The sequence below is a fragment of the Callithrix jacchus genome, chromosome 7, assembly GCF_049354715.1.
Source record: "Callithrix jacchus isolate 240 chromosome 7, calJac240_pri, whole genome shotgun sequence".
Classification (NCBI taxonomy): Eukaryota; Metazoa; Chordata; class Mammalia; order Primates; family Cebidae; genus Callithrix; species Callithrix jacchus.
The window spans coordinates 150,974,801-150,997,612 of NC_133508.1; the positions used below are offsets into that span (position 1 = coordinate 150,974,801).

Below are 22,812 nucleotides of genomic sequence, written 5' to 3' on the forward strand. Positions count from 1 at the left end.
GAGGCTGAGGGGGGTGGATTACCTGAGGTCTGGAGTTTGAGACCAGCCTGACCAACATGGACAAACCCCATCTCTACTAAAAATACAAAATTATCTGGGCATGGTGGCACATGCCTGTAATCCCAGTCACTAGGGAGATGGAGGCAAGAGAATCACTTGAACCAGGGTGGCAGAAATTGTAGTGAGCCAAGATCATGCCATTGCACTCCAGCTTGGGCAACAAGAGTGAAACTCCATCTCAAAAAAAAAAAAAGATAAAATGAGAAGAAAGTCACATAAAAGAAAAAAACGGAAGATGGCCAATTAGGAGCAGCTCAGGATTGCAGCTCCCAGTGAAAGCGCAGAGGGTGAGTGGACGCTGCATTTCCAGATGGATTTTTATTGCCCACAGACCAGGAGATTCCCAGGTGGAGGAGCCCCACGGGTCGCCAGTGCGGCTGGTTTGGCTGCCGCCGCTGTTTTGTTGACACCCCATCATGGCGGTTCTCCATACAAAATACATGGATCTGGGCGCCATTTTAGCTGGTTATTGGAGCTCCAGGAAGGCAGAGTTGCCCATTCATCTGATTAAAAAGGGGACTGAAACAGGGAGCCAGGCCAGGAGATTCCCAGGCAAAAAAGTGCCTCAGCTCCGATGTTTCAGCTGGCGCAGTGGGTCACTGCACGGGAAATCACACAGATTCCAGGACCTTTTCAACAGGCAACTGGAACACCTGGGAGAGAGTTGACTGTTCAACTAAAAAAAAGGCTCTGAGGCAGGGAGCCAGGTGATCAGGCTCAGTGGGTCCCACTCCCATACACACACACACACACACACACACACACCAGCAATTGGAAACGCTCTGGGTTGAGAGTTTCACAGCAAGCACAGCTGAACCCAGGAAGGTCCAGCTCTGTGGGGGAGGGGCGTCTGCCACTACCGAGGCACTCCACCACTACGGAGGTAGTTCGCCATTGCTGAGGCAGCCTGCCATTGCTGAGGCAGCCTGCCATTGCTGAGGCAACCCACCATTACAGAGAGAGTCCGCCATTACAGAGGTGGGTCAACATTGCTGAGGCAGTTCTAACTACACCTGTATAAACAGGACTGCAGGGAAGTTCACACAGCAGCTGGGTGGAGCCCACGGCAGCTCAGCAAAGCCTCTGCAGGCAGACAGTGACTCCTTGCTGGGCAGGGCAGCCCTAAAAAAAGGCAGCAGCACAATGGAAACTCATAAATAAAGCCCTATCTCCCCAGGATAGAGCACCTGGGAAAAAAAGGAGATTATGAGTTCTGCTGTAGCAGACTTAAACGTACCTGCCCAGCAGCCCTGAATGAACAATGGAGCTCACAGCTTAGCACTTGAGCTCATATAAAGGACAGACTGTCCCCTCAAGCAGCTCCCCGACCCCCGTATAAGCAAAGAGTTACCTCATAAAGGAGAGTTCAGACTGACATCTGGCAGGTATTCTTCTGGGACAAAGATAGCAGAAGAAGAAACTGGTAGCAACCCTTACTGTTCTGCAGCTGCTGCAGGTGATCCCCAGGCAACCAGGGCCTGGAGTGGACCTCAGCAGTCCTACAACAGAGGGGCCAGACTGTTAGAAGGAAAACTAAGAAACAGAAAGAAATAACTTCATCATCAACAAACTGGACGTCCACTCAGACACCCAATCTGAAAGTCAACAACTACAAAGAAGACAGGTGGATAAATCCACAAAGATGGGAATAAACCAGCACAAAAAAGATAAAAACACCCAAAACCAGAATGCCTCTCCTCCTACAAGGGATCACAACTCCTCACTAGCAAGGGATCAAGGCTGGATGGAGAATGAGTGTGATGAATTGACAGAATCAGGCTTCAGAAGGTGGGTAATAAGATACCTCTGTGAGCTAAAAGAACATGTTCTAACCCAATGCAAAGAAACTAAGAACCTTGAAAAAAGATTTGACGAAATGCTAATGAGAATAGACAACTTAGAGAGGAATATAAGTGAATTGATGAAGCTGAAAAACACAACACAAGAACTTAGTGAAGCATGCACAAGTTTCAACAGCCGAATTGACCAAGCAGAAGAAAGGATATCAGAGGTCGAAGATCAATTCAATAAAATAAAACACAAAGGCAAGATTAGAGAAAAAAGGTAAAAAGGAATGAATAAAGTATCCAAGAAATATGGGACTATGTGAAAAGACCTAAACTACATTTGATAGATGTACCTGAATGTGATGGAGAGAATGAATCCAAGCTGGAAAATATTATTCAGGATATTATCCAGGAGAACTTCCCCAACCTAGCAAGCCAGGCCAATATTCAAGTCCAGGAAATACAGAGAACATCACAAAGATATTCCTTAAGGAGAGCAACCCCAAGGCACATAATCGTCAGATTCACCAGGGTTGCAATGAAGGAGAAAATGCTAAGGGCAGCCAGAGAGAAAGGTCAGGTTACCCACAAAGGGAAGCCCATCAGACTCACAGCATATCTCTCAGCAGAAACCCTACAAGCCAGAAGAGAGCGGGGGCCAATCTTCAACATCCTTGAAGAAAAGAACTTTGAACCCAGAATTTCATATCCAGCCAAACTAAGCTTCATAAGTGAAGGAAAAATAAAATCTTTTGCGAACAAGCAAGTACTCAGAGATCTCATCACCACCAGGCCTGCTTTACAAGAGCTCCTGAAAGAGGCACTAAACATGGAAAGGAAAACCAGTACCAGCCACTCCAAAAACATACCAAATGGTAAAGAGCATCAACACAATGAAGAAACTGCATCAACTAATGGGGAAAACAGCCAGCTAGCATCAAAATGGCAGGATCAAATTCACATATAACAATATTAACCCTGAATGTAAATGGGCTAAATGCTCCAATCAAAAGACACAGACTGGAAAATTGCATAAAAAGCCAAAACCCAACAGTGTGCTGTATCCAGGAAACCCATCTCACATGCGAGGATACACAAAGGCTCAAAATAAAGGGATGGAGGAATATTTACCAAGCAAATGGAGAGCAAAAAAAAAGCAGGAGTTGCAATTCTCATCTCTGATAAAATAGACTTATTTTGATCTTTGATCAAAAGATCAAAAGAGACAAAGAAGGGCATTATATAATGGAAAAGGATCAATGCAACAAGAAGAGCTAATGATCCTAAATATATACACACCCAATAGAGGAGCACCGAGATACATAAGGCAAGTTCTTAATGACTTACAAAGAGATTTAGACTCCCACATAATAACAGTGGGAGACTTTAACACCCCATGGTCAATATTAGACAGATCAATGAGACAGAAAATTAACAAGGATATCGAGGACTTGAACTCAGACCTGGACCAAGCAAACCTAATAGACATTTACAGAACTCTCCACCCCAAATCCACAGAATATACATTCTTCTCAGCACCACATCACACCTACTCTAAAATTGACCACATATTGGAAGTAAATCATTCCTCAGCAAATGCAAAAGAACAGAAATCATAAAAGTCTCTCAGACCACAGTGCAATCAAGTTAGAACCCAGAATTCAGAAACTAACTCAGAACTGCACAGCTTCATGGAAACTGAATAACTGGCTCTTGAATGTTGGCTGGATAAACAATGAAATGAAGGCAGAAATAAAGATGTTCTTTGAAACCAATGAGAACAAAGACACAACATACCAGAATCTCTGGGACACATTTAAAGCAGTCTCTGGAGGAAAATATATAGCAATAAATGCCCACATGAGAAGCAAGGAGAGATCTAAAATTGACACCCTATCATAAAAATTGAAAGAGCTAGAGGAGCAAGATAAAAAAAAAACAAACTCAAAACCTAGCAGAAGACAAGAAATAACTAAGATCAGAGCAGAATTGAAGGAGATAGAGGCACAAAATACCCTTCAAAAAATCAATAAATCCAGGAGCTGATTTTTCGAACAGATCAACAAAATAGACCACTAGCCAGATTAATAAAAAAGAAAAGAGAATAATCAAATAGATGCAATAAAAAACGATAAAGGGATATCACCACAGACTCCACCGAAATTCAAACCATCATCAGAGATTATTACAAACAACTCTATGCACATAAACTAGTAAACCTGGAAGAAATGGATAAATTCCTGGACACTTGCATCCTCCCAAGCCTAAACCAGGAAGAAGTCGAAACCCTGAATAGACCAATAACAAGGGCTGAAGTTGAGGCAGCAATTAAGGGCCTACCACCCAAAAAAAGCCCAGGTCCAGATGGGTTCACAGCTGAATTGTACCAGACATACAAAGAGGAGCTGGTACCACTCCTTCTGAAATTAATCCAAACAATCTGAAAAGAGGGAATCCTTTCCAGATCATTTTATGAGACCAACATCATCCGGATACCAAAACCTGGCAGAGACTCAGCAAGAAAAGAACATTTTAGGCCAATATCCATGATGAACATAGATGCAAAAATCTTTAATAAAATACTGGCAAGCCGATTGCAACAGCACATCTAAAAGCTTATCCATCATGATAAAGTAGGATTCATCCTGGGGATGCAAGGCTGGTTCAACATATGCAAGTCTATAAACATAATTCACCACATAAACAGAACCAAAGACAAAAACCACATGATTATCTCAATTGATGCAGAGAAGGCCTTTGACAAAATTCAACAGCCCTTTATGCTAAAAACCCTCAATAAACTAGATATTGACAGAACGTATCTCAAAATAATAAAAGCTATTTATGACAAACCAACAGCCCATATCATACCGAATGGGCAAAAACTGGAAGCATTCCCTTTGAAATCTGGCACTAGACAAGGATGCCCTCTCTCACCACTCCTATTCAATATAGTACTGGAAGTTCTAGCCAGAGCAATCAGGCAAGAAAAAGAAATAAAGGGTATTCAAATAGGAAAGGAGGAAGTCAAATCATCTCTATTTGCAGACGACATGATTGTACATCTAGAGGACCCCATCGTCTCAGCCCCAAATCTCCTGAAACTGATAAGCAACTTCAGCAAAGTCTCAGGATACAAAGTCAATGTGCAAAAATCACAAGCATTCCTATACAACAATAACAGACTTAAAGAGAGCCAAATCAAGAACGAACTGCCATTCACAATTGCTACAAAGAGAATAAAATACCTAGGAATACAACTCACAAGGAACGTAAAGGACCTCTTCAAGGAGAACTACAAACCACTGCTCAGCAAAATAAGAGAGGACACAAACAGATGGAGAAACGTTCCATGTTCATGGTTAGGAAGAATCAATATTGTGAAAATGGCCATACTGCCCAAAGTAATTTACAGATTCAACACTATCCCCATCAAGCTACCAATGGCTTTCTTCACAGAACTGGAAAAAACCACCTTAAACTTCATATGGAACCAAAAGAGAGCCCACATAGCCAAGTCAATTCTAAGCAAAAAGAACAAAGCAGGAGGCATCACACTACTGGACTTCAAACTGTACTACAAGGCTACAGTAATCAAAACAGCATGGTACTGGTACCAAAACAGAGATCTAGACCAATGGAACAGAACAGAGGCCTTGGAGGCAAACAGCATATCTACAACCATCCGATTTTTGACAAACCCGACAAAACAAGCAAGGGGGAAAGGATTCCCTGTTTAATAAATGGTGTTGGAAAAACTGGCTAGCCATGTGCAGAAAGCAGAAACTGGACCCCTTCCTGACACCTTACACTAAAATTAACTCCAGATGGATTAAAGACTTAGACATAAGACCTAACACCATAAAAGACCTAGAAGAAAATCTAGGCAAAACCATTCAGGACATAGGCATAGGCAAGGACTTCATGACTAAAATACCGAAAGCATTGGCAACAAAAGCCAAAATAGACAAATGGGATCTAATGAAACTCCACAGCTTCTGTGTGGCAAAAGAAACAGTCCTTAGAGTGAATCAGCAGCCAACAAAATGGGAAAAAATTTTTGCAGTTTACTCATCTGACAAAGGGCTGATATCCAGAATTTATAAAGAACTCAAACAGATTTACAAGAAAAAAACAAGCCCATTCAAAAGTGGGCGAAGGATACGAATAGACACTTTACAAAAGAAGACATACATGACAGCCGGGTGCAGTGGCTCAGTCCTGTAATCTCAACGTGCACATGAATGTTCATTGCAGCACAGTTTACAATAGCAAAGACCTGGAACCAACCCAAATGCCCATCGATGATAGACTGGACTGGGAAAATGTGGCACATATACACCATGGAATATTATGCAGCCCTCAAAGATGATGAGTTTGTGTCCTTTGCAGGGACATGGATGAACCTGGAAACCACCATTCTCTGCAAACTGACACGAACAGAAAATCAGTCACCGCATGTTCTCACTCATAGGTGCATGTTGAACAATGAGAACACATGGACACAAGGAGGGGAGCATCACACACTGGGGTCTGTTGGGGGGAAGTAGGGGAGGGACAGCGGGGGGCTGGGGAGTTGGGGAGAGAGAGCATGGGGAGAAATGCCAGATATAGGTGAAGGGGAAGAAGGCAGCGAATCACACCGCCACGTGTGTACCTATGCAACTATCTTGCATGTTCTTCACATGTACCCCAAAACCTTAGATGCAATTAAAAAAAAAAGAAAGAAAAAAAATGACAAAGTTTTGGTGTTGAGGCAATTAGGCTTTTCAGAGGGTTTTGTTTTTTTGTTTTTTAATCTTTGTTTCTTTTGCCTCCCCGAAACCACTACGTCTTTCAGTCTTTCTTCTCCTGCCAGGGAACTGTTAGCCCACACACAGCTGTGGAGTCAGCGCTTCTCAGCCCTTGCCCCACTTTATTGCAGTTGGGAATGACAGTTCATGTGGGTCACTGGTGAAGAGAGCAAAGATTTGTTTGAAGAATAAAAGCTCTGGCACAGCAGTTGCTCTGCCAGTGGGCAGTGACCCATTTCCTCCTTCTTCTTGCCTTTTTCCCTCCCCAAGTTCAGACTATAGCTGGTGACTGAGGGTCTTCACCCCTCTACCACCCACCCTTGGGACTCCTGCTGGGGATGTATCTTCAGAGTCAGGTCTGGAAAATTACTTAAATCGCCCTAAGGGGCTAAGGTAGGGGAGGGGGAGGGGTGTGAGGGGGAGAGGTGGAGAGTTGGGGGTGGAGATGAGAGTGCAGGTGCGCAGGAGGTGAGTGTAGGAGCCAAATTCTTCAGAATGTTTTTGTGTTCGTGGTGGCTCACGCCTGTAATCCCAGCACCTTGGGAAGCTGAAGCAGGTCGATTACCTGAGGTCAGGAGTTTGAGACCAGCCTGGCCAACATGGTGAAACCCCATCTCTACTAAAAATACAAAAATTTAGCTGGACATAGTGACAGGCACCTGTAATCCCAGGTACTTGGGAGGCTGAGGCTGGAGAATTGCTTGAACCCAGGAGGTGGAGGTTGAACTGAGCCGAGATCGCGACATTGCACTCCAGCCTGGGTGTGACAGAGCAAGATTCTGTCTCAAAATAAAATAAAATAAATGGAATGTTTTTGTTGCACGAAACACTCTAGCCTCTCCCCCAAACACCCTCATGTACAGGGTGAGTCCATCTAAGTGACGCTAAGCCTTTTCACCAAAACAAACATCTCTAAATAAAAATTTATTTGCTTGGTTTTTGGTCTACATGGGACCAATTATCTGGATCTTTAAATAACCACATTTGGATAATTTTGCCATCATTGCCCCTAATGTATGCTGGTTATCTGTTTGTATTAAAATCAAAGCAATTTATACACTACCTTGTGGTTATGGTTCTTGAAGGACAATTTCATCCTAAGTCTTCATCATGAGCAAGGATTTTTGCATCTCCAGAGCAATAGTGTGCCTGAGTTGACTATAATCATGGAGGTTTTGTTGGCAAGAGGTGGGACTGGTGTCTGCACACACAGGCAGGTAGGGGGTTAAAGAGAAGAAGGGTTACTAGAAGGCATGAACCACTACGTAATTTGCAGGGCTAAGTGCGGAATGAAAATTCAGAATATCAGGCGGGGTGCGGTGGCTCATGCCTGTAATCCCAACACTTTGGGAGGCCGAGGCGGGTATATCACAATGTCAAGAGATCAAGACCATCTTGGCCAACATGGTGAAACCCCGTCTCTACTAAAAATGCAAAAATTAGCTGGGTGCCTGTAGTCCCAGCTACTCCAGAGGCTGAGGCAGGAGAATTGCTTGAACCCAGGAGGCGGAGGTTGCAGTGAGCCGAGATTGTGCCACTGCCCTCCAGCCTGGCACCTGGCAACAGAGTGAGACTCTGTCTCAAAAAAAAAAAAAAAAAGAAAGAAAGAAAAGAAAATTCAGAGTATCTTTTATGTAAAAATTGTTAAGAATTTCAAGATGATGACAGCAGAATGCTAAGCATGAAGCCCCTTCTTCTTCTTCTTTTTTTTTTTAAAGATGGAGTTTTACCATGTTGGTCAGGCTGGTCTTAAACTCCCAACCTCAGGTGATCCGCCCACCTTGGCCTCCAAAGTGCTTGGATTACAGGCGTCAGCCACCACACCCAGCTGCATGAAGCCCCTTCTAAGACTGGAGACCTGTGTGATGGCATAGGTCACAGGCCCATGAAGACAGCCCAGGTAGAGGATGCCAAGGGAGGCTGTGGGCTAACAGACTCAAAGAGCAGTGGGACACCCCCTCGTGTTTAGATTTTTCTCCATTTTAGTGTCATTCCCTTCTGTGGTCCTCAAGACTTCTGTCAGGCTTTTTTTTTCTGGCACCTACTTGTTGGTTTTAGGTATTCTTTGGGGAGTAAAGGGTAGAGCCTGTGTCCAGGCTTGGGGAAACATCTGGGGGAGAGAGAAGCCAGTTCCTTTATGGCATCAAGTGACCTGAGAGCTATGAAGCACAGTAAGGGTGGCAAGTGTCCTTGGGAGGAATCGTGCAAATGCCAGGGTCACACTGACTTTCTCCCAGTATTCCTGCCACAAACAAACAAATAAACAATTAAGAAAAGGGAAGCTGAATAAGAATTAGCCTCTCAGGCTGGGTGCGGTGGCTCATACCTGTAATCCTAGCACTTTGGGAGGCCGAGGTGGGCAGATTGCCTGAGCTCAGGAGTTTGAGACCAGCCTGGGGAACATGGTGAAACCGCGTCTCTAATAAAAATACAAAATATCAGCCGAGTGTGGAGTATGGTACATTCCTGTAATCCCAGCTACTCCGGAGGCTGAGGCAGGAGAATCGCTTGAACCCAGGAGGCAGGTTGCAGTGAGCCAAGTTTGCACCGTTGCACACCAACACGAGTGACAGAGCAAAACTCTGACTCAAAAAAAAAAAAAACCAAAAAAAAAAACCAGTAGCCTCTCATATTCCAGAGAAGATTGGAATCATTGAAAGTTGTATATTAAAGAAAATGTGACCTGATTCTGTAGTCTCAGGCTGATGAGGTTTTGGAACACTTAGCAGTATAATCAGGTGCAACTGGTATGATACGCTCCACAGTTTGGGCTGTAAATGTAGTCTCCTGTTTTGCTTTTCCATTAATCACTTGAAACTCCAACTGCATTTAGTGGCAAGAGGTCGAGTATCTCCCTGGAGACCTTCCTGCCAGCCCCCTGAATTGTTCAAGAACAAGGGCTTCTGCATCTGCTCAGGCCCTCAGGAGACAGTGGAGGAGATAATGTTCTGGTGTCAGCTGAGGCTGAGAGGGCGGCACTGTTCACATTTTGTTTATTTTCTTCCTCTCCTAGGCAGAGTCAGTGCTGTATTTGTGGTCAAATGAACTGACTACGTCCTTCCTGACTTCTTCCTCAGAATTAGGAAACACTGATTAGCATTTAGAACCTAATTTTCATAGACTTCACTCATTAAAATATCAAGACCTAGGCACTGCACCAGTGGAATTTCATAATACGGAGGATAAAATATACTTAAATATGTTTAAAATATGTATTTTTAAATGTGTTTAAAATGTTTATGAGTCAAAATAATTAAAATTGCCATTTAACATAAGGATTGATTGTTGCTTCTTCTTCCTTTTTTTTTTGAGACGGAGTTTCGCTCTTGTTACTCAGGCTGGAGTGCAATGGCACGATCTCGGCTCACCGCAACCTCCACCTCCTGGGTTAAAGCAATTCTCCTGCCTCAGCCTCCCGAGTAGCTGGGACTACAGGCGCTCGCCACCATGCCCAGCTAATTTTTTTGTTGTATTTTTAGTAGAGATGGGGTTTCACCATGTTGACCAGGATGGTCTCGATCTCTTGACCTCGTGATCCACCCGCCTCGGCCTCCCAAAGTGCTGGGATTACAGGCTTGAACCACAGCACCCGGCCCTTCCTTTTTCTTTTTTTTTTAAGAGATGGGGTTTCATCATGTTGGCCAGGATGGTCTCGATCTCTTGACCTTGTGATCCAACCGCCTCGGCCTCCCAAAGGGCTGGGATTACAGGCGTGAGCCACCGCGCCTGGCCGCTTCTTCTTCCTTCTAAGAGAGATAACAAAATTCTATTTGGTGGGGAAATAAATAAATATCTTATTCCGTGCTCCTCTCAGAAGCTACCAGGGAAGGCAAAAGGAAAAGAGAGCTTAAAGTAGTCCTAAGGGGTTGGATCTGGGGAAATCGCTCCCAGGATAGCAGAGCACAGTCACAAAGCTAGCTCTGCAAAGAAGGCCTGGGGTTGAATAGGGAGTAGAGAGGTCAGATGTTTGTGTAGCAGAATTGAGGGGAATTGAGTTTCTGGGGAGGCCAAGGCAAAAGGAAGAGGTGCCTGCAAATGGAGTTAGCAATGAGGCATTGGGAAATAAATGATGGTCAGATTCACTTTTGCAGTGTTTACTTCTCTACCACGTCAACCCCTTTCCTCTCCAGGGTCTGATATACACACTAATGCCTTTGGCTAATAACTAATAAAACAAGTGCTTATGTAACGCTTGTGTGTACCATACTGTTTTATGTATTTTACATATGTGAACTTATTCAATTCTCATAATCTTATGAAGTTGGTACTGTTATTATTCTATTTTCACAGATGAAGAAAATGAAGCACAGAGAGGGTAATTTGCCCACGAACACTCAGTTAATATTTTGAAACCTCCCTAGATATTAACATGCTATTACTGACTTCAATGCCAATAGTTCAATAGGTTATAAACCGTTGATGAGAATGTAAGTTAGTACAACCTCTATGGAAAACAGTATGGAGATTTCTCAAAAAACTAAAAATATAGCTACCATTCTATCCAGAAATCCTGCTACTGGGTATCTACCCAAGGGAAAATAAATCATTATGTCAAAAGGACACCTGCACTCATGTGATTATCTCAGCACTATTCACAATAGCAAAGATATGGAATCAACCTAAGTATCCATCACCATAACTGGATAAAGAAAATTTGGTATATATACCCAATGGGATACTATTCAGCCATAAAAAAATAATGAAATCATGTCTTTTGCAGCATTGTGGATGGAGCTGGAGGCCACTGCCTAAGTAAAACAACTCGTACACAGAAAGTCAGATAACACATGTTCTCACAAGTGGAAGCTAAATAACGTGTACGCCTATACAGAGTGTGGAATGATAGATGTTGGAACCTCGGAAGGTGGGAGGGGGCTGAGGGATGAGAAATTACTTGATGGTGATGGATACACTAAAAGCCCAGACTTCACCACTACAAAATATGTCCATGTAACAAAACTACACTCCCCATCTCTACTAAAAATCCAAAAAATTAGCTGGGTGTGCTGGTGGGTGTCTGTAGTCCCAGCTACTTGGGAAGCTGAGGCAGGAGAATCACTTGAACCTGGAAGGAGGAGGTTGCAGTGAGCTGAGATTGCACCACTGCACTCCAGCCCCGGCAACAGTTCAAGAATCCATTCAAAAAACAGAGAAACAAAAAAGGAAACATTTGGATAACTGGATGTTTACAACTTTATTAAAATGTTTGCTATACACATTGATAAAGAAACATCTCCTGGCCGAGTGTGGTAGCTCACACCTGTGATCCCAGCACTTTGGGAAGCCAAGGCGGGTGGATCATCTGAGCTCAGGAGTTTGAGACCAGCCTGGCTAACATGGTGAAACCCCATCTCTAAAAAAAAAAAGAAAAGAAATAGTTCCCATGTTGCCACTACCTCTCTACCCAGGTCCTCGCTCAGTCACTTATGGCTGTTGTTGTTGTTGTTTTTTAAGACAGGGTTTTACCATGTTGGTCAGGCTGGTCTTGAACTCCTGACCTTAGGTGATCTGCCTGTCTTGGCCTCCAAAGTGCTTGGATTATAGGCGTGAGCAACCACGCCCAGCCTGCTGTTGTTGTTTTAACAGTTACTCAAATCAGATTGGTTCGTCTGTGTACACAGACTTGGACATAAACATTCAGAGCAGTTTTATTTGTCATAAACAGAAACTGGAAATGACGCAAATGTCCATCAATAATGCATCGATAGACAACTTGAGGTACATCCATACCATGGAAATACAAAAGAATGACAATGAATCAACTATTGATACACATAACAATGTAGACAGACCTCAAAAAAAGTAGACTGTGTGGAAGCCATGAAGAAAGAGTACATACTATACTATTTTATTTATACACAAGTCTAGTGGCTGGGCACAGTGGCTCACACCTGTGATCTCAGCACTTTGGGAGGCTGAGGCAGTAGGATCATGAGGTCAGGAGTTCGAGACCAGCCTGACCAACATGGTGAAACCCCGTCTCTACTAAAAATACAAAAAATTAGCTGGGCATGGTGGTGGGTGCCTGTAATCCCAACTACTTGGGAGGCCGAGGCAGGAGAATCACTTGAACCCGAGAGGTGGAGGTTTGCAGTGAGCCGAGATCACACCACTGCATTCCAGCCTGGTGACAGAGCGAGATTCCATCTCAAAAACAACAAAAGTTTAATGTGTAAACTAATCTATAGTGACATAAGGCAGGTCAGTGGTTGCCGCAGACAGGGAGACAGGGTTGGTGGGTAGGGGAGTGAGGGACGGATTACAGAGGAGCATGAGGAATAATGGGTGATGGATAGTGCTTTTTTTTGAGACAGAGTCTGGCTCTGTTGCCCAGGCTGTGGTATGATCTTGGCTCACTGCAACCTCCACCTCCTAGATTAAAGCAATTCTCCTGCCTCAGTTAGGATTACAGGTGCACGCTACCATGCCTGGCTAATTTTTCTATTTTTAGTAGAGACGAGGTTTCACCATGTTGGTCAGGCTGGTCTCCAACTCCTGACCTTGTGATCAACCCACCTCGGCCTCCCAGGGTTTTGGGATTACAGGTGGGAGCCGGATAGTGCATTTTTTTTATCTTGACTGTAGTTATGTTTTCACAGGTATATACATATGTTGAAACTCACCAAGTTGTACACTTTAAATATAGGCAGTTTATGGTATGTCAATTATAATTCAATAAAGCTGAAATTAAAGAAAAAGAAAATGTGTGAAAGGGAATACAGGAAATTATAAGCAGTAACCTTTGAAGGTAGGACTGTAGAAGGCATGACTTAGTTTTCTTTTTTTGTGCTGTTTGAATCTTTTATAGAAAATGATAAGCTGGGTGTGGTGGCTCACGCCTGTAATCCCAGTACTCTGGGAGAGCAAAGTGGACAGATCACTTGCGGTGAGGAGTTTGAGACCATCCTGGCTAACATGGCAGAACCCTGTCTCTACTAAAAATACAAAAATTAGCTGGGCGTGATGGTGCACCCTGCAGTCCAGGCTACTCAAGACGCTGAAGCAGGAGAACTGCTTGAACCCAGGAGGTAGAGGGTGCAGTGAGCTGAGATGGTGCCACTTGCACTTCAGCAACCAAGCGAGACTCCATCTCAAAAAAGAAAAAAGAAATCTGGTCTTTGTTCATTTTCAACAACATGTGCTTAGCTTAGAATGTGCACTAGAATGGAAATGAACTGTTGTCTTCATAGCAATTGTCATTGTAATCATCGTCATCATCATAGTTAACCCGTACAAGGCACTCAGAGGTCTTTAGATGGAGTATACTGTTTGTTTAGTCCTAACAGTCATGTACTCTATTATTATTATTTTTGAGACAGAGTTTTGCTCTTGTTCCCCAGGCTGGAGTGCAATGGCGCAGTCTTGGCTCACCACAACCTCTGCCTCTTGGCCTCAAGCGACTCTCCTGCCTCAGCCTCCCAAGTAGCTGGGATTATAGGCATGCACCACCATGCCCAGCTAAGTTTGTATTTTTACTAGAGATGGGGTTTCTCTGTGCTGGTCAGGCTGGTCTTGAACTCCCAACCTCAGGTGATCCACTTGCCTCGGCCTCCTAAAGTGCTGGGATTACAGGAATGAGCCACCGTGCCCTGAAGAAATTGAGGCAAAGAGAATTTAAGCATTTTACCTTAAGTTACAGAGATAATAAGTGATAGAGCTGGGATTTTATTCTAGACTCTTCCAGAAGCAGTTTATTTACCCGTCACTTTATTCTGCCTCTCTAGGGTATTGAAATGAAAAGACAGAGGCCCTGCTGCTGAGGCACTCATGGTCTGGTGGGGAGATGAGTATCAAAACACATTGACCCTACCACAAGATGTGTACGAAGTACCATGGAAGGATCAAAGAGGCCGGGTGCTGTGGCTCACACTTATAATCCTAGGACTTTGGGAGGTGGAGGTGGATGGATCACTTGAGCCCTGGAGTTTGAGACCAGCCTGGGCAACATACTGAGCATACGAAAACCCTGTCTCTACAAAAAAAAAAAAAAAAAAAAAAATTAGCTGGGCATGGTGGTGTGCTACTGGGACCTGTAGTCCCCGCTACTCAGGAGGCTGAGGTGGGAGTGCCTTCTGAGCCTGGGGAGGTTGAGGCTGCAGTGAGCCTGATGGCGCTAACGTACTTCAGCCTCGGCAACAGAGTGAGACTCCATCTGAAAAAAGAAAAAAGAAAGGACGGAGGAAGGCCCCCTAGCCCTGCCTGGGAAAACAGAGAAAGTGGCATTTGGGCTGGACCTTGCGGGATAGGTGAGACTGCCACTTAGAGAAGGGGGAAAGGATATAGCAGGCAAAGGGAACTGCATGTACCAAGGGCGCTGGAGAATGGAACGTGAAAGCATGTCAGATTTTGGAGAAAAGCAAACCATGTGAAGAGAGAACAGGGTGGTACAGTGGGAGGTGAGGATGGAGCCAGATTGTGAGAGGCCCCGATGGCTGTTCAAGAGCCATGGAAAGTGTGTGAGCAGAATGACAGGGTCAGAGCTGTGGTGAGGATGCTGGTGTGACTCCACCTCATGGAGAACCTGAGACTTTCACCACAAGTCCAAAGAGACCCTGAGCTCAAACTGGTTATGACTTTGAAAGAAGAGGAATTATAGGAGAGGGATAGAATTAGGAGAAATACCTAATGTAGATGACGGGGTGATGGATGCAGCAAACCATCGTGGTATGTGTATACCTATGTAACAAACCTGCACGTTCTGCACGTGTACCCTAGAACTTAAAGTATAATAAAATAAAATAAAAAATAATCATCAACTGAAAAAAAAAGAACGAAGAGGAGTTTCTACTCTGTTTATTGTTTATTTGCTTTTGCTTGGGAAGTCAGCCTTGGGCTATTGGTTTTAGAAAGGGCAGGAAGAGGCTCCAGCAAAATGCTTGCTATTTTCTTGTAAAATAGAAAGAAACACCAGGCATGCTTCCCTCTTCATTGTTCTCACACCCTACATAAGGAAAGTTATTCTGTTTGGATGCTTTCAGTTTCAACTAACAGAAAAATAGACTTGAATAAAGAATTTATCACCTCGTTATGCTGACAAGTCCAGAGGCAGCTAACTTTAGATGAGACTTGATACAGCCCCAAAACAATGTCTTTCGTTCTTCTCGGCTATCTTCATACTGAAACTGACCTCCTTTGGAGTCCCAAGATGGGCTACCTTCCTGTCTTCTCTTTATGCTCAGCAGAAAGATGGCATTTTTGTCCCGGTGTTTCCGCCAGTCCGGAGAATCACCCTGATTACAACAGCTTTGGCCATATGCACCAATCGTAATGGCAGTGGATAAAATGCAATGTCACCTTCGCCTTTAGGGATTGCTTGCCTGACCCCTGAAGTCAGGGAAAGAATCACCTTTTCCAGGATTCTTGATGTCCAGATGTAGAACCGGACTCCTGGGAAAGTGGAAAGGGCTCGAACAACAACCATCCTCTTCAGTCATAACAAAAATTCAGAGGACTCACTAAAAGCCTTGATTTTCACATAATCTTACTGATTTTTAGTAGCCCTGAAAACTTCACACTCAAAGCCTCTGTTTAACCCATCGATTCTCAGAACCTTCAGAGATTCTGATTTTATTGGCCTAGATAGAAGCATTTTGTTTTGAGCTCGCCAGGTGATTCTAATGGCAGACAGAGCTGAGAACCACTGCATTAATCTTTCATGGTTACCACTGCTGCAGCCATATGCTTAGTTTTATGTACAGCTGAACTTTGTTGAAACTAAACAAGTAAGAATGATATAGTCAATCACATAATACAAATAATAATAACTCTTATTGAGAATTGTATGTTTCAAGCACATTGAGAGATGTTTTGCATACATTGTCTCGTTTCATAATAAAGAGAATATTATTTCTTCTTACAGATGAAAAAAACTGGAGCCCAGAGAACTGAACTTAGTTGTCCAAGATCACACATCTAGTACGTGGCTAAGATAGGACCTCAACCCACGTATACCTGACTTCAAAACTGCATGCACTTGACCCCTGTTGTGTATTGTTTGCTCCAGAACCATGACTACAAGAGATCGCTTTTAGAATTCAACATTTCCCAGTGCTCTTTAGTCCCTGGCACATCTGTGTAGTTGTCAGGACCTGCCAGGTCACATTTAGGTGGGGCTTTTTTTTACTACCTCCTAGTGCCTCCTGCACCATCTTCCGTGTTTTATATATATTGTATTGCACACACTCAGATTACCTTTAAAATCCTAAAATCGGGTGTGATAAATGTGCTTATAGATGACATATTGTGCACTTTAGAGTTTATATACACACTTATATTTTACACACATATAAAAATGGTGAATATAATGCAGGGAAGAGATAACTGACTCAGAGTTCCATATTTGACTAGCACTGTGATCTTACATGCAAATTTGTTGAATTTCCTTTTAATCATCTGTAAAACGGGGAGACAATGTGTGCTTTTCCTAATTGCACTATTATCTGAGGATCAAATGAGATTCCACACCTCGCAAGGAGCCTTGCTTGTCCATTCTTTTGCCAGCTAATGAGGTGTACCTATGAACTCTTGTAAATATACGTGTAAAAACTGGTATCACCTTTTACAGAGTAATATTGCACCTTTGCGTATCTTTGTGGATTAGCCATAAACTCTCCCTCCCGTTTCTCATCTACTGACAAATTTCTGGAATTCTGTGTAATAAGCATGGGTCAAAGGTTGTAAACTTAATAAAAAACAGAGGAAAACACTAAGGAAAGGGAATGAGAAAAATATTTGTACAATTGACATACTAGCATGTTTTGTTTTTAACTACCAAACAAGTTATTGCTGGCTAGGTTTATACACTATTGTTGGAAACACAAATTGCTAAAAATGTTGCAGAGGGGCTGGGTGACGTGGCTTATGCCTGTAATTCCAGCACTTTGAGAGGCTGAGGTGGGAGGATCACTTAAAGCCAGGAGAATCACTTAAAGCCAGAAGTTCAAGACCAGCCTGGGCAACAAAGCAAGACCAGCAAAACTCTACTAAAAAAACAAAACAAAAAACACAAGATTCTACTAAAAATAAAAAATAAAAAAATTATCCAAGTGTAGTGGGATGCACCTGTAGTCTCAGGCCTGTAGTCCCAGCTACTTGGGAAGCTGAGGTGGGAGAATCACTTGAACCCTGGAGGTTGAGGCTGCGATGAGCCATGATCATGCCACTGCACTCCAGCCTAGGAGGCAGGGCGAGACCCTATCTAAAAAAAAAAAAAATAATTAAGAGCTAGTTATCATATTGAAGATTAACATATAACTCCTACTTTGTATTAGATAATAAAAAAAAACAAAAAATTAAGCTCACATGTACACCAACATCTACACAGAAAAGGTACAAAAAGAGAAACAACAACAAAGGCTAAATTAACCATGGCTATCCCTCGTGGGTGGAGTGGCTGGGAGGGCAAGTTTCACTTTTTATTTAATTTTCTTCCGTATAGTTTGTTTATAAGCATTTTTTTCTCTTTTTTTCCTATGGCATTCAGTAATAGCATTCATTATTTTTTGCAAAAATGAAATAAGCCCAGGGCAGAGAATAGCTAGGTATGCATACATCAGCTGTGCTCCTCTGTCCTTCATCCTTGGCTCCTCTCTGCAAGGACAGTTTAATGTCCCGGGAGGGTGCTGACCGCTGCCTGCCTGGCTGTTCTTGTTCTGTTTTGCAGCTCATTACCAGCTGCTTAAGCAGCAGGTTCCCAGTGGCTGGTCAGCTGGAACTGCTTCAGGAGGACAAACAGGAGGGATGCAGCTGCCAGTGCAGACTGCCCTGTTAGCCTCACGAGGTCAGGAGCTTGAGACCAGCCTGGCTAAAATGGTGAAACCCCATCTCTATTGGTATAAAATTGGGTATGATAAATGCGCTTACAGATTACATATTGTGCACTTTAGAGTTTATATACACACTTATATTTTACACACATATAAAAATGGTGAATATAATGCAGGGAAGAGAATATTGACTCAGAGTTCCATATTTGACTAGCACTGTGACCTTACATGCAAATTTGTTTAATTTCCTTTCAATCATCTGTAAAATGGGGAGACAATTCGTACTAGAAATACAAAAATTAGCCAGGCGTGGTGGTGGGTGCCTGTAATTCCAGCTATTCCGGAGGCTGGGACAGGAGAATAGTTTTGACGCCGGCGGGAGAGGTTGGAGTGAGCCAAGATCACGCCATTGCACTCCAGCCAGGGCAACAGGGCAAGACTCTGTATTAAAAAAAAAAAAAGCATGTCTCCTATCAGAATATGAAATTTGTAAAACCATCTTCTAAATCCCTCCCCACCCACTCCCCAAAGACTCAGAAAGTGAGCCGCTGGCTCCAGTGTTAACTCTAGTCCTGTCTTCCTGCGCTGCAGGGCGTTCTCTCTTCATCCCCTTCCTCTTCACTCGTCCAGTTTCTCTTTCTCTCCCTGCCCAGGCCTCTCATTAGTCCAATTAATAAACTGTTGCTGTCATCTCAGTTCAGCTCCATGATCAGGGTCCCTTGGGGATAGGCATTATTCTGGGGAAGTGAGATGCTAGGGGAGCTGCAGGGACATCCTCATTTCCACAGCGGAGTGGAACTGGGAACCACCGTTGGCAGCAGATGAACCTCCATGGGCCCAGGTCGCCTGGGGCATCATCAGGATAATCAGTGAGAATGTCATTATATATAGAGAGAGTCTGGCTGTTTGACAGAGTGCCAGGGTCCCATTTAGGGACAGGAAGGTTCTGGCTTGGAGATAATGACCAGCCAGGCTTCTGGCCATCTGTGCACTGGCCTTTAGCTCCCCCTTGGGCATGTACACATATGCATTCATGCAAGCACGCACGAAAGGTCCCTGGGCTTTCAGTCAGCTCAAGGGTTTGTGGGTACATTCCTAGCCTGGAAAGCTGGTGAACAGAGGGAGGCTGGAGGGCCCAGAAACGCATGACTGCCCCTGCTGATTGCTGAGAATAATCAAACTCTGAGGTTCCCAAGAGACCATTAAACCAACACAAGTGTCTCATCCAGAGTGAGAGCGAGGTTTCCTCCCAAGCTTGAAAGGATAAAGGGGCAGGTCTGGGGAGTGGCCCAGCTAGCTGAAAGCACAAAAATGGGACTCGCTGCAGGTTAGCTCAGAAGATCAAGCAGCCCAGGGATAGGTTGGTTTGTTGGGTATGGGATGGAGGTCAGCATTTTCAGTCCCCTCCTCCCCATACCTTCCGGGTATGAAACAAGTTTGTGCTGAGGATGGGGACTGGGGTGGGAACATGAGGGGCACGCTTTGATTTTTCAACCGATTACATTGTACTTACCTCTTCAGGCATGTATTTGGAAGAAAGGGGGTTCTACCACACTAGTTCTCCTGACATCTGGCTCCTACCTGCTGCCCTGTCAACACTCCTATTCACCACCTAGAATTATGAGCTTCTGTGCTGGCCTCAGCCCAAAGAGAATGTAGAAAATGGCACACTTTCTTTCAGTGTTTTGCCCCTTAATTCCTCACAACCACAAAAACACCTGTGTTACATAGATAGACTTTACTGTAGGTCTCAAAGTGTGGTTTTCAAGTATAATCCATGGACCAGCCACTTCAGCATCACCTGGGAGCTTGGAAGAAATGCAGATTCTCAGGTTCCACTCTAGACTTACCGAATCAGCCAGTCCAACAATATGTTAACAAGCCCTCCCAGTGATTCTTTTTTTTTTTTGAGACAGAGACTGGAGTGCAATGGTGTGATCTTGGCTCATTGCAACCTCCACCTTCCAGGTTCAAGTGATTCTCTTGCCTCCTGAGTAGCTGGGACTACAGGTGTGTACCATCATGCCTGGCTAATTTTCTATATTTTAGCAGAGACAGGGTTTCATCATGTTGCCCCGGCTGTTTTTGAACTCCTGAGCTCAAGTGATCTACCCACCTCGACCTCCCAAAGTGCTGGGATTACGGGTGTGAGCCACTGCCCCAGGCACAAGCCCTCCAAATGATTCTGATACTTGATGAAGTTTAAGAACTTACTGCTGTATGTTTAAGGGTTACTCGAAAAAACTTGTAACATAAGGAAGGAGACTTAAAACTGAATTTTTTTTTTTAGATGGAATTTCACTCTTGCTCAGGCTAGAGTGCAATGGCGCAATCTTGGCTCATTGCAATCTTTGCCACCTGGGTTCAAGAGATTCTCCTGCCTCATCTTCCCAAGTAGCTGGGATTACACACATGGACCACCACACCCAGCTAATTTTTTGTATTTGGTAGAGATGGGTTTCACCAGGTTGGTCATGCTGGTCTCAAGCTCCTGATCTCAAGTGATCCACCCGCCTCAGCCTCCTAAAGTGCTGGGATTATAGGCATGAGCCACCGCGCCTGGCCAAAACTGAATTGTAAATAGGACCGTTTAAAAGCCTACAGGAACATATAAAGGGTCTCATGGGTTTTGCCTCTCTCTCTGGAGGCCCACATGTAGAGGGTGATTTTTCTTCTACTAAGACAGCAGAAAGCATGTACCCACACGTTCACACATAAACTCATTCCTCATCTTTTCTCCAGAGGTCACAACATTTTTGAGTTGGGTATTTGTCATTCCTGTGCATGTTTTTACTACATATTTCCTACCCAGTATTTTCTGCATATTTTGAATTTCCTGTATTTTGGATATATTACACATATCTGTTAGCAGTTTGCTTTTTTCCATTTGCTATTGTTTTTAGATTTATCTGTGATGCTACTACATCTACCTGTTTTCTTTTTTCTTTACTTTTCTTTCTTTCTTTTTTTTTTTTTTGCTCATGCTGGAGTGTAGTGGCACACTCTCAGCTCACTGCAACCTCCACCTCCCAATTTCAGGCAATCCTCCTGCCTCAAGCAATCCTCCTGCCTCAGCCTCCCAAGTAGCTAGGATTACAAATGTGTGCCAGTACACCTGGCTGATTTTTGTATTTTTAGTAGAGATGGGGTTTCACCATGTTGGCCAGGCTGGTCTTGAACTCCTGACCTCAAGTGATCCGCCAGCCTTGGCCTCTCAAAGTGCTGGGATTACAGGTATCAGCCACTGCACCTGGCCAGGTTGAACATTTTAAATGTTTATTTGATCATTCATGTTCCTTCTGTAATTTCATGTTTATTTTCTTTGTCTATTTTTCCATTGGGTTATCTTTCCTCCATTAATTTGAAGAGTTCTAAAAAATATATTCGGAATAGGCATTATACACATTTTCTTTTGATCATGGCTTGTATTCAAATTATTTATGGTGTTTCGTGTTACTGTGGTACTAATATTTTTCTTTTTTCCTTTTCTTGGGAGATTAGGTCTCACTTTGTTGCCCAGACTGGAGTGCAGTGGTGTGATCACAGCTCCCTGCAGCCTCAGCCTCCTGAGGTTCAGGTGATCCTTCTACCTCAGCCTCCTGAGTAGCTGGGGCTACACAAACAGCCACTAAACCCAGCTAGTTTCTTTTTTCTTGGTAGAGATGGGGTTTCACCATGCCATCCAGGCTGGTCTCAAACTCCTGGGCTTAAGCTATCCTCCTGCCTCAGCCTTCCAAAGTGTTGGGATTACAGGCATGAATCACTGCGCCCAGCCAGTGCTGATGTTTTTAATTTTTCTTTTTCTTTCTTTCTTTTTTTTTTTTTTTTGAGTCACAGTCTTGCTCTGTCACTCAGGCTGGAGTGCAGTGGTATGATCTCAGCTCACTGCAACCTCCATCTCTTGGGTTCAAGTGATTCTCCTGCCTCAGCCTCCCAATTACCTCAGATTACAGGTACCCATCACCATGCCTGGCTAATTTTTGTATTTTTTAGTAGAGACAGGGCTTCACCATGTTGGCCAGGCTAGTCTTGAACTCCTGACCTCAGGTGATCCACCTGCCTTGGCCTCCCAGTGTTGAGATTACAGGGGTGAGCACCCAGCCTCATTTTAATGTATTTGATTTATCAACATTTCTCATTGAATTGGTGCTCTTTGAATCATCATGGTTACAAAATATTTCAGTGTTAGCAAAGACTGAGATGCTGTAACAAAGAGACAGCAAAATACAGTGGCTTAAAGAACAAAGACATTTCATTCTCTCTTACAAAACCATCCCTAGATGGGCAGTCCAGGTTGCTGAGGTGGCTTTGCTGTACATAGGCATTCTGGGACTCAGGTTCATGCATCTCGTGGGTCTGCCATCCCCTTGGCATATCACCACATTGCAAAGTCAAATCACTGTTGTA

General features: G+C 43.7%; 1 protein-coding gene and 1 pseudogene across 7 annotated transcripts in view; both read left to right on the forward strand.

Annotated features, from left to right (window-relative positions):
- LOC144577074 (pyruvate kinase PKM pseudogene) overlaps positions 1-15,408 on the forward strand; it is a 38,666-nt pseudogene extending 23,258 nt beyond the window's left edge. The window contains exon 1 of the transcript XR_013520338.1: positions 1-15,408. This exon is cut by the window's left edge and continues 23,258 nt beyond it. The product of XR_013520338.1 is annotated as a pyruvate kinase PKM pseudogene (transcript).
- The window catches only part of LRIG2 (leucine rich repeats and immunoglobulin like domains 2), a 191,585-nt gene that overhangs the window by 88,637 nt on the left and 80,136 nt on the right, over positions 1-22,812 (forward strand). The gene's annotated exons all lie outside the window — the stretch shown is intronic.